This window comes from Protopterus annectens, chromosome 1.part1 (assembly GCF_019279795.1).
Source record: "Protopterus annectens isolate FY-2018-M chromosome 1.part1, PAN1.0, whole genome shotgun sequence".
Classification (NCBI taxonomy): domain Eukaryota; kingdom Metazoa; phylum Chordata; order Ceratodontiformes; family Protopteridae; genus Protopterus; species Protopterus annectens.
Genome location: NC_056726.1, coordinates 1,884,451,184 through 1,884,464,175, shown reverse-complemented (window position 1 = coordinate 1,884,464,175; position 12,992 = coordinate 1,884,451,184). Strand labels below are relative to the sequence as shown.

At 45.6% G+C, this 12,992-nt stretch overlaps 1 protein-coding gene across 3 annotated transcripts in view; it reads left to right on the top strand.

Moving 5' to 3' along the window:
• TMEM244 (transmembrane protein 244) overlaps positions 1-12,992 on the top strand; it is a 418,478-nt gene that overhangs the window by 374 nt on the left and 405,112 nt on the right. The gene's annotated exons all lie outside the window — the stretch shown is intronic.

Sequence of the window (12,992 nt, the reverse complement as noted above, 5' to 3'; positions counted from 1 at the left end):
ATACCAGTTCTGCACTGTTTCTCTAACCGAGTGGTCGGGGACCTGAGAATGAGAATTCTGCAAGCTATGTGTGCAGCCTGGGATTAAGAAGTGATTTTCCTGTCTGTCCGTTTTGTCGTACCGAAAGCAGGTGGTAATTCCTTACAGTTCCCAATTCCCGGGATGTCCACAATATCTTTCAATTTTCTTGTCAGTTGTACTGTAAATCAGGGGGAGATTATAGTAATACTGTTCAGTTTTAGGTACCCTGCCCAGTTACGCCGACTGCACTGATTTTAATAATTGTGTATTACTTGATTGAATGTCACACATTCCTAATGGTTGATATTTACATCCCAAGTGGAGTCCTGTATCACAGTTCCCTACAAGTGTCGTTTGGAAGATGGCACCTACAAACTATATTTCTCACCCGCGACAACATTTCATTAGTTCGGGTGGAGCATGCTCTGTAAAAAGTCATACTGTTACTGTATAACCCACCGAAAATTGTAGTTGAAAATGTGAACATAATTTGATGTGTATTTTTGATGACTCAGATATTTAAATCAATTAGAAAACGTTGTCCTGCTGTTTTCTTAAGATGGAAGTAAATATGCTCATACTCGCAAAATAAAGTGAACACTGGCCACTTAGTGCTTGTCTTTCGGCTTTTCCCTGTTTTGGGTCGCCACAGCAGAACTCCGGTCCGCAAATGATTGGCTGTGGAGTTTTTTTTTTTTTTGCGGTGCCGCGTTGCCAGCCCGACGCCCCGCCTTCAAGGAAGGCAAACCCATTCACGCACGCACCTACCTGCAAGTCTTTTACGTCACTTGACCACGGGGAGAACATGCAGACTCCGTACGAAAGGCGCTCCGCTCCAGCTGAGATTCGGACGGGAGTGAACCTCTTGCCGTGAGGCGACAACGCTAAACGCTGCACTACGGCGCGGCCTTCAACACTATCCAACTTCCCATTGGAATGCCAGGACTCAAAATCCTGAGACCCAACATGCTGAAAAAAGAATGAAAATTTATGAGTGAATATCGAAGATCACTCTTATCCTTTAAAAGTTTTTTTTTTATTTTTTTGCAGGAGGCAAGCACCCCCCCCCCCCCCACACACACACACTTTATATATCAGCTCTGAGATCATCATACTTGGAAAAAAGGTTACATTCCAAGAAATGGCAATCTTGGACTTAATATCAGATTTTTGGCCATTCAGTCTTCACATTACAGGACTCACTAACAAGGTCCTGACTTTTCAAATGGTTACCCTGATTACCATTTTTGTCTTGGCCGTTGATCATTATGTGTCCCTCAGCTATATTTTCCTGTGAATGATAACAATTTGTTATATTTTCTCATTTAAATTATCAAATAAGACAATAGTTATTAAAATGTATTAAAAAAAACTAGGCTGACAATAAACAAAGAGTGATGCTCAACTACATGATTACCAGCAGTCTTGCTTTACCATTCACATGGGCCTTCCAGAGTTTGAGCTTTACAGATGTCAGTTGGAATTCTCATTGGCAAAAGATCAATGACTGATGCTTATTCCAAAAAGGAGTACTCCAACTTGTGTAATGATTGAGCCCTGTATGTTCATGCTTCTGCCCCCCCCCCCCCGGTCACTTAATCTTCATCCTTTCCACCCATCTGACTGCAGATGACCTTTCTCAACCTTCCTCTCTTCTCAGCCTCCTAACACTACATTTCCTGTATTTTAACACTGCCTGTTCACCAGGCCTTTATAAAAGGTTGGGTTCTCACAAGATTTTTCAGTGTCAGATAGTGTGTGCCCAGTTTCCAGCCTCATGGGCAGTGTTAGGAGCTGTTGTAGCCCATTTGAAACCTTTCAACACCTCCTGCAGCCTATCATTGTCTGTCTTCTTTGAAAGACTCTTCTCATCTTACCTTTCTGCCAACATCTTTTTCATTCTTCATCATCTTTGGAGATTCCCTCCCCATGGCAAGTAATACTACACTGCAAACTTCTTCTTGTCTGTGGAAGCTGAAGGTTTCTTACCTTCTCCTTCTTAAACAACAAAATAAGATGTATGGATATTTTGGAGGAAATCAAGCTCTGTCAGTTTTGCCCAAAGTGCTAAGGCTAGCAGCAGGTAAAAACAACATTATTTGTTTTTGGTTATATTTCCTTCAAACTATGCAACTCTAAGCAACTTGCTTACTAGACAGTGCTTAGAGTTAGTGGTAGCCCTTAAAAGAAGCACTTGTGTGGTGGGCTTGCATGGTTAAAAAACATCTCTATATATTGTTACTTTGTGCGAAAGGATTATAAGCTCTTTATGTATATTCCCTAAAGAGGTGTTGCAGTGCATTTAACCATTTGGTTACCCCTAGCACCAAGGAGGAAATGGATGGATCCAGCCTTAACTCCACCACCACTATCATTGAACCTCCTTTATTTTCTAGGTTACTGTTCCATGACAAGTGACTTACTTACTCATAGGTTCATAGGTGTATACTATGCTAATGACCACTGAAGCCTTTATAAGCCTAGCCATGCAGTCCAAATGTATCCCACATGTTATTGCACTCTAGAGGTTATTGTATGGAGTGTATGTCAGTTAGGGCATGATTTAACTACTGCCTATGTCCATCAAAGACATAGGTGTTAGACCAGGGATGAATTTCCATTTCCCCATCCACTGGTCCAGGTTGTGCTTGAATAGCCTTAGGGAAAGATGCTGCTTCACTTGGATGGGGATTCTCTGAGATACATACCTGCCCCTCCAACATGCCCAATTTAAGTTGCAAGCAAAGTTTAAAATCCTTAGATCTAGTAGTTCTGGTGGTCTTCAGTTTGCAGATATGCAAAAGGTCCATCAGAGCAGGATTCACGGATGTCTTGTATGTCAGGCATAAATTGACTCTCAGCAGTCTATAGGAAACAATGTACAGAGATAGGGCTTTGAGGTGATCTGCACAAGACATTGTGTGTACATCTTTGTATTCTTTTTGTGAGGAACATCTGCGAATATTTCAATTATTGCATGTCTGTGTCTGGTCAGATACATACTGAATGGGGAGTTGTATTCAGTCTTAGACACATGTTGATTAAAAGCCAGGTACTATCTACATGAGTCTCCAAATACCTGACAAATGTGTCTTTTTAAGATTGTTTTATCAATGAAGTAGCTTCCCTGGGTGGCTGATTTTCCAAAAGGTACATCGAATTTTAATACGTGGCTTTGTCCTTTGTTTTTGTTAGACCTTCTTGTAAGATGTTAGTATCTTGGGGGGTGGGGGGTTCTTTGATTGCTCCTAGCATAGAGCCTTGAGAGACACCACTGGTGACTGCCCACTTTGTGGAGGTGCTGTCTCCAATTCTAACTTCCTAGATCCTGTCTAAGAGCCAGACCACTGTCTAGCAAGTTACATAGGGGTTTACACCTAATTCTGTGACTTTGTGTATGATGCCTGAGTAGGGTATTGTATCAAATGCCTTAGTTATCTCTCAGGAGGCAGTATGCACCATTTGCCATCATCCATTGCCGTGGTGACCTTCTCAAAGAAGTTCAGTAGGTTCAGTTGGCATAACCTGCCTTTGACAAAACCAAACTGGGTTAGGTTCAGTGTTTGAAGGTTTCCTATGTCATTGTTAATAATTTCCATAATAATTCTTTCCATAGCTTTGCATGTGAGACTAGTCAGACTAATGGGACTGTAGTTTCCTTGATCCACTGATGGTTTGCCCTTGTGCAGAGGGATGATCACTGCAGTCTTCCATTCACATGGCAAGAAGCCTCCATGGAGGATATGGTAGAATAATAACACCAGTGGCCTTGATAGGTCATATTTCGGGCTATTTAGGAGGCATCCTGGGATATTATCGGGGCCCATCAAAGCTGTATTCTAATATTTTTGGCCTTAGAGAATGCATCTAAGACCTGCTTCCTACTGAAAGTTGGAGGGATTATGTTAGGTGGTATCTCCTAGTGGTGGCTGGGATGAGAGGGAGATAAAGCTGGAGCTGAATCTGGTAGCCAGAAGATTTGCCATATCTCTCAGTTCTGTGGACGTGGACATAACTCCATTTATCAACAATATAGCATGCTGTTATGTGCTGCCTTTGAGGTTTCAGACATAGTTAAAGAAGGTCTTATGTTTGTCCATGGCCTAGGACACTCTTTAACTCAAAATGTGCTTTGTTGTACGTAATTAGTCCTTTTAGTTGTCTATTCAGTTTGATGAGAGAGTTTCTTTTAGTCATTTTTGGTATTACACCTCCTAATTTTAGCTATTGAGTTATTATTATTATTATTATTATTGAACCTGTTTAATTTTGGATTCCACCAGGGTGGTTTATTTTTTGAGTTAGTTTTGGGCTTACAGTAGCCTCTGTGCAGTCAGCATGGTTGTACAGAGCTTCTGTGAATAATTCAGCAGAGGCTGCTGTGTTATCTGGGTTTGGAGGGGCATGAAATTTTGACAGGTTATCACAATAGAAAGTAATAAAAAGTACTTTGCCTTGGAGTAATTTCTAACTGTTTTAGGGCTTGCTGTGATTACAAAATTGACTTTTATTTCAAAGGAGACTGCTTTGTGGTCTGACCTTACCACATAGGACACAACAATGTGGAGGCTGCAGCTTTCTCCCATGTTTGTGAATACCAGATCCAGTATGTTTTGTACCTCTATTAGGCATGTGCACCAAATGGTCCAGGGTGTTTGTTTCAAAGTCTAGAAATCTCTGTTCCTGCAATCTGGACTCATGTAGGATTCTCATTTTGTACAGGGATAATTAAAATCCCCCCATTATATTTATTCGAATGGTGAGTGTCTTCAGTAAGTCTACATATGAGCTATGGCTTTCATGGGTCATAGAGAGTGACCTATAGCTTTTTAGGATATGGTATGGGACTTTGTCTATGGTAATCTAGATTTGGAGAAACTCTATTGCATCATCCTGTTTAACCACCGTATAGGTATGCTTGTTATTGATGTAGATGGAGCCACCACCACCTTTAGTCCTTATCTGTGCAGTTGCTGATGTAAATGTGTGGAAGGCAATTTAGCTTTGCAATGCTGGGGTAGTCTCTGTGGCTTTAAACCATGTCTTGCACAGATGTCCGCATTCTCCAAGGTGCAGAAGGGAGTGGAGCTTATTGTTTAGGCTGCTGGCATTGAGCTTTCCAAGGTTAGATTTTGTTTTGTTGGAAGGTTTTCCAATTTGGCATTGCCTAAGAAAGGCTTTATGGGTGAGGACATTGTGTAGCCATTATTCAAAAGCCTAGAGTGAGTTGCAGACAATCCTTATCAAAGCAATGTAGTGTTTTAACCATGTCCTCCCACACTGAGAAATATTGTTTCCCCTTAGAATTACATCAAAAACTTAGCCATTTATTCAAGTCAGTCAACTTCAGTTCATATTGTGGCATCATCCTTGGTGAAGGTAGAATGCTGCTCAATGTTAGGCATACACCAGCCTGTGACATATAGTCCAAGAGCTCCAGAATGTCTCTCCCCTATGCTTTAGGGAGGTATGCCTCATGTCCTCCTATGAGTCTATCTAATCTCTAGACAACTCCTATAGCTTCTCTCTCTCTAAGTTCTCGACAACTCCTATAGCTACTCTCATGACTCAATCTTGTAAATATTGTAAATATTATCCCATTTTAAATGTGTGCAAGTAAAGTGTATCCACAGTTTCTTTTTTTTTTTGGTTTTAAATGTTCATATGTACATTGTTTCCAAACCTAATACATAAGTGTTTCTTCAAATGAAACTGTATAACCCTTAACTTCACTCTCAATGAACTTTGTTAAATATGCATGATACCAAATTTGTTAATTTGTAACTGTTCTACATAATGTTATCTTTTATACTTTGTATCACTTGTATCTTAACTGTATAATGCATCTTGGAGCTTTTCTCCCCGGGCCTCCACTGAAAATGGGTCATTTCGGCCCAGTGGACTTCCCCGGTAATCAAACTGGAAATAAATAAATAAAATAAAATTTACACCTTCATGGACTGTGACTGAACTGTATTGGTGCCTGTGGGCAATGACTTGAATGCATGTATATCTTGGCAGATCCTTGCCCCTGATAGGCAACTGACCATGATTTTGTCCTTGTTCAGCTCCGTGAGTGGGGCATCAATACTTCGTACAGTGGAGTCCCCTTTGACTAGAGCCCTGGGTAATGTAGTGGCTTGCCTTATGTGTTTGGTAGTTGGGGCTGCACTGAGTGTGGCTGTTTGTGCAGTGTTAGGTATTGTTTCTGTTGAGTTCTTTCAGGTTTGCCAAGGAGAATTTTTATAGGTGGAATGTCTGGGAGATCTTTGGGGCTTATGACGATTGCATTTAAGTACCTCAGCATAAGTAGGTCTATGTGTGGGGTGCTTACTGTGTGTGTTGGGAGTAGCATTCATGTTTCTGAGAACCAGATTGTTATTATGAGTGTTTGTATGTGACAGTTTTGCCTCCACAGACATTGGGTATATGCATCTTATGCATACTGTATTTGTTTCTTTGCGGATTAAATGGTTGCCAGTGAACATTAGACAATTGTTATATTGTCTCAGTATATCCATATCCACCAAACTCCCTGCAGAGAAATTGGAAAGTGTCTGTTCATGATGTCCAGTCCTTTATTGGGTGAGCTACAAGCATGTGGTGCACAATGGGTTAATAGTGGACTGACTAAAGGTGCTTTTGGCGCCAGAAACTAGATATAGAGAAAAATTGGATCTGATGTAGTTAACTTCATTTGATCAGCAACCTGTGGGTTACGGATCCGAGCCGGCAGCATACCAAGCTAAAGATCCGAGCTCCAAGCTCCACCCCCTTGCCCATTCTACCCTGCAACCTCCTTCCAGTCCTCAGATCTCGTTTGCCACGGCATTGCCAAGCTCGGGATTTTTCGAGCTCCAGGTGAGTGTAACTAATTCTTGTAATTTTCTTAAAATATTTTCTTAAAATATTTGGGTAGATAGTGGTTAGCACTGTGTGTTTAGTATTTTCTATATTTCTTATATATTAGTTGTATTCGTAACTAATCTGTCCCCCTCTTATCCTTGGTAAATGTCTATCCCCTAGTAGGCCCTTCTTTTCCCTTTAGGTGTGTGTGTGTGTGTGTGTGTGTGTGTGTGTGTGTGTGTGTGTGTGTGTGTGAAGGGTATGGCTGAAAGCCAGAAAACTACTTTTTCTAAGTGTACTGAGTGTGGCCATAAGCTGCGCCAGCAGATGGTCACACTCAGTGCGTTCTTTGCTTGGGAGTTTCTCACCTTTCCTCAGGCTGCCAGATCTGTGCAGATTTTAACCCCCGGGCCTTGCGAGATAGGAAGAACAAGTTGATTTTGGCGGGTCTTCTACCCACGGAATTAGCTTCTTCTTCTACCTCTGTAGCAACAACCACGGCTGCGGTTGCCCAACCATCTGGCCCTCCTCCCCTGTCTGGGACTCACCCTCCCACCTCATCCCAGGGAGAGCGAGAGGCAAAAAAGGACAGAAAAGAGAGAAGGGAGAGAGAGAAAGAGAAAGAAAGAGAGGGAGAGAGAGAGAAGCCACAAGCAGTGAGCCGAATTGGACCCCTCGGCCCTTCCAGCTAAGGATCTCTCCTCTCCATTAAAGATTACCAAGCCTCCTTCCCCACGGCTTTGTTCCCCATGCTTCTTTCCGGAGCCGGAGGAGGAGGCCCGACCATCTTCGAGGTCGTCGCGTCGACCCTCCCAGCTGGCTTTGGCAGCCTCTTCCAGATCTACTCTTAGCCTCTCGGAGGCAGATATGGACCAGATGATGCGTCAGTTCCTGCAAACTCAGCTGCAGATGGGAGTGTTGCTGCCCCCCCCCCTCCGGGGGGAGTTCAGCTCCACAGTTTGCCCCGATAGCTCCTTCTCCGATCCACTACCGGGTTTTGGAGTCTTCAGATCCAAGGAGCCACGGAGTCAGGGAGTCGGCACCGATGATTATTGCTACCTCGACGTCGGCCATGCCCTCGAGCTTATCGGATCCCTTTTCGGATCCAAGCTCTCAGAGCTGAGAGCCGGGCATCGGATCCGAGGGGGTGAGTGTGTCTTTGGCTCCTTTGTGGTTGGAGCACATTGTCCACTCGGATCCGAGCACTTCAGCTCCAACATCGATCCCTTCGTCGGATCTGAGGGTGCTGGCCACCTGTCTTAGAGAGGCCGGTTCCCCATCGGCATTCAACGTTGTGGAGAGGGTTCTCTCTGGAGGATCGAGACCCCTCACTCTTTCCTCGGGATCCGCCCCCGCTCCCTCGCAGCTCAGTTTGTCCTCCATCATCCAGTCCCAGGGACAGCCTGTGTCATTGACGCCCCAGCCAGTTCCCCTGGAGGAACATGAATCCATTGGTGAGCCCCCCTTGGATAGTCCCCCCGAGGAGATTCCTCACAAACACCTGTGCAAAAGGAGGTACTTGGACTCCCCTGAGTCCCTCACCGAGGATACCGATTTGGAGGAAGGGGAAGGTTCTCCCAAGTCACCCCCCCCCCCGATGACGGCTCCTTCAGAGACATTAATGAAATGCTTTGCCAAAGGGGGGGTAGTCCGCCAGAAAACCTTCCTCGGATGAGTCGGTATTCCTGGAGGCGTTTGACACAGGCCCATCTACCTCTTGGGTGTCCCTCTGGCTGACCCCCTGGTCAACTTGATTACCACCAGGGCGTGGAAGGAACCGGGCACTGTAGAGCCAATCCCCAGGAGGCCCGACAAGATTCTGAGCCTCCCTGCAGACAAAGCTTTGTGGAGCAAGGGTTCCCCTGTAGATGCCATGGTGGTGGCAGTGGCCACCAAAAAGGAACTAGCTCAGGACAGCTCTTCAGTCTACCCCCCTGACACGGAGTCTCAGGCAATGGACCGTATTGGAAAGCAGATGTTTGCTTTCAGCTACCTTTTCTATTAGGGCACTGAATTACTTGGCCCATGTAATCAGACTGCAGCAGGACCTGGTTAAAGAGTACGCTGAGTCTCCCCCAGAGTTGATGTCGGCCGAGGATAAGCTGACTTTCTCGGCTCGTATGGCCACTCTCAAATCAGTGTCTAATACGTCTATGCGGCTACTCTCCCACTCCATGGAAGGAGCCGCTAGAACTAGCGGGTTCGGTATCGCCTTAAGGCGTCATGCCTGGCTTCGGCTTTGCAATTTCTCGGAACCTTTCAAGGTGTCCTTCGTGAATGCACCCTTTGACGGGTCTACCCTGTTCGGGAAGACCATTTGTGGGATGCTGGTCCAGAGCGAGAAAGAAGGGAAAACGCTGTCAGCCATCGGAATCCACTTCTCTACCCCTCAAAGGTCCTTCTCCAGGAACCATTGAGGGCAGAAGAAGATGTGGTTTCAGAAATCTCAGCAGGCCCGGAACGTTCAGGACTCCTTCTCCCCCAGAGGCAGAGGGAGACAAGGTGGACGCCGTCTCAGAGGCAGAGGGGGTCCGAAGAACTTCGGGTCACGGGAACCCTTTTCCGACCGACCCGCGCAGCAGCCCTGAGGGGTTGCCCGACTGCTCCTCTCTGGAGGCAGTCGGGGGGCGTTTTTCGAGGCACCTGGCTCAATGGGAGTCCATCATGACAGATCGCTGGGTGCTTCAGATAATATCCAGAGGCTATTCAGTCCCCTTCATAAACAAGCCCCCTTACTCAAGGTGCCTCCCAGATGTTCCACCCACTCAAAGGGAGGCCGCGGCTTTGGAAATAGAAAAGCTGTTAGAAAAAAGAGCCATCCAGCATGTGCCCCCAGACCAGTCCGGATCAGGCATCTACTCCAGGTTCTTTCTGGTGCCAAAAAAGACGGGTGACTTAAGGCCGATTCTTGACCTGTCAACAATGAACCTTTTTGTTGCCAAGGAGAAATTCCAGATGGTCACGCTCCAATCCATCCTGCCCCTCTTGCAGAAGGAGGACTGGATGTGTTCCATAGACCTCAAGGATGCGTGCTACCATATTCCCATGGACAGACGGTCCAGGAGGTTTCTCCGCTTTTGGCTAGGGGCCAGTCATTACCAGTTCAGGGTCCTACCCTTCGGTCTCACCACAGCCCCCAGGGTGTTCACCAAGGTCATGGCAGTTTTAGCGGCCCACCCGAGGCTCCAGGGCATGCAGGTCTTCCCATACCTAGACGACTGGCTCCTCACCGCCCCTACCAGGCATCTACTCTCTCTAGCCAGGGACTTCTTCCTCCGTTTATCATCCCATTTGGGGATCACTATAAATGTCAAGAAGTCATTCCTCCAACCTGTTCAAGTTATAGACTTTATAGGGGCCAGGATAGATTCCCTTCAGGTCAAGGCTTTTCTAACGCCAGACAGACTTCACAGCATGACTCTACATGTACTAGCTCTTCTTCAGTCTCTTGCTCCCCCAGCAGAGTTAGTCCTGAGAGCATTGGGGTCCATGGCGGCAGCGATTAATTTGATCCCTTACGCTCGTATGCAAATGAGGGTTTTACAGTGGACTTTGCAAGTCCAGTGGTCCATTCTACACCATCCACTAAACTTGCCAATTCCCCTCAGCAGGGTTTGCAGGAACTCCCTCATGTGGTGGCTCCAGTCCAGAGTCCTTCAGGAAGGATGACCTTTTGTTATGCCCCTACTCCAGGACTCAGTGACCACGGATGCCTCCCACCTAGGGTGGGGGGGCATTGTTCGGGCAGGACTGTCCAAGGCACGTGGACTCAGACAGAGACCTTTCTGCATATAAATGTACTGGAGATGAGTGCGGTCCTTGTAGCGTTGCAGGCTCTTCATGCCTTCCTTCCTCCGGGGACTATTGCGATCCAGTCAGACAGTATGTCGGTGGTCTGGTATATAAACAAACAGGGGGGAACCAGGTCTTACCCTCTTTGCCGAGAAGCCATGAGAGTTTGGGAATGGGCGATCTCCACCAGCCACTTCCTGTTAGTGACGCACATTCTGGGTTGGTCCAACATTCTAGCGGACAAATTGAGCAGAACTATTCTCTCCCCTTATGAGTGGTCTCTGAATTTTTTTGTAGCGGAACAGATCTTCCTCAAGTGGGGTCAGCCTTGCTGCGATCTCTTCGCATCGCCTTCCAACGCGAAGTGCAGCAAGTTTTTCGCTCTAATTCCTCCTTTAGGGGAAACTCCCAGAGATGCTCTAGTCTATGCTTGGCCATTTGGTCTTCTTTATGCATATCCACCACTTCTGCTGATGACAACATTTTTGCAGAAAGCTCGGCAGTTGGGGAGCAAGATTATCCTCATAGCCCTATTCTGGCCTCGTCAAGTCTGGTTCCCCTGCCTACTGTCTCATCTCATAGCTCCTCTTTGGTTATTGGATCCCATTCCGGATCTGATCTCTCACCCCTCGGGAATGGCGCCTCCAAACCTGGATGAGCTCAAGCTCTCCGCTTGGCTGATCCAGTTCCCTTAGTTGCCAGGACTCCCGGTATCTCTTCCCTAGTCAAGTCCATTGTAGTGGCAGCACATAAACCCTCTACCAGGAAGATTTACAATAGTAAATGGAAAAGTTTTTCCATTTGGGCTTCACATAAGAACTTGGATCCTTTTACCGCTCATATTCCAGTGGTTCTAGAATTCTTATCTTATATTTTTCAGCAGGGGGGCCAGTTCATCCACTGTAAAGATTCAGCTGGCTGCTATTTCCCATTTCCATATTGGGGACAACTTTGGTTCTCTCGCTGCTACCAGAATTTGTAAGGCCTTTCTAAAAGGTACCTTTCTTTTGAGACCTCATATTAGAAATTCATCCCCACCGTGGGACCTGACCTTGATTCTTCAGGCGTTAGTCACGCCTCCATTTGAACCCGCAGCTTCCGTTGATCTGAAGTTCTTGTCATGGAAGACGGCCTTTTTGGTAGCCATTACCCCAGCCAGGAGAGTGTCGGAGCTTCTGGCTCTTTCTATCAAACCTCCATACCTTGTATTTCACAAGGACAGGGTATCTCTCAGGACTAATCCCTCTTTTCTTCCCAAAGTTGCTTCCGAGATGAATATTAATCAATCCATTAATTTGCCGTTTTGTTCCCCAGTTACCAGAACAAAGGGGAGTATAAACTTCATTTACTGGATGTTCACAGACAGTTACGTTTTTATTTACACAGGAAGGCTGTCTTTCGTAAATCTGACCAACTTTTTGTCTCCTTTGCAAAATATTTTCTAGGGAAACCAATTTCTGAAAGTGACTCTTGCCAGATGGATTTCGAGTTGTATCCTCTTAGCATATAGAGAATCTGGCTTGCCAGAGCCAATGGGATTTCATGCTCATTCTACGCGTTCTGTAGCAACGTCTGCTGCATTCTGGTCTAGAGTTTCCCTGGATGACATTTATTCAGCGACTACCTGGGCGTCCTCTCGCACCTTTATTTCTCATTATAAGCTAGATTTGGTGTCTAGAGGAAGGGCTGCTTTTGGCTCTGCAGTGCTTCGGAATATTCTTCCTTGAGGGCCTCCCAAGATTTCGGGTAGCTGGGGACTCTGTCCCACAGGTTGCTGATCAAATGAAGTTAACTACTTCAGATAAAGAAGTTATGTACTCACCATAACGTTCCATCTGAGTAGGTAACTTCATTTGTCAGCAACCGTCCCTCCCTTCTTCCCCCTAACCTGAATAGTTATTTAGCTGAACTCGAGGTTTGGATGCTCGAGTTTTGTTTGTTTCTGAGTCAGGTTTTCTCAGGTTGTTAGTTTGTTTTGTTGTTTGTGCAGGTGGCAAATGCGATCTGAGGATTGGAAGGAGGTTGCAGGGTAGTATGGGTAAGGGGGCGGGGCTTGGAGCTCGGATCTTTAGCTTGGTATGCTGCCGGCTCGGATCCTTATCGGATCCGTAACCCAGAGGTTGCTGACAAATGAAGTTACCTACTCAGATGGAATGCTATGGTGAGTACATAACTTCTTTTTTCTAGGTGTTTACATCTATATAGGGCACTACTAACCACTGCTGCATAATGGGCAGTGATGCTCAAATGCTCCAAAATTATACAGGCAATTAAAGCACAGGAAACTGGCTTCTTAGTCCTCTGGCCAATAAAACTACTACACTTACAGCTTT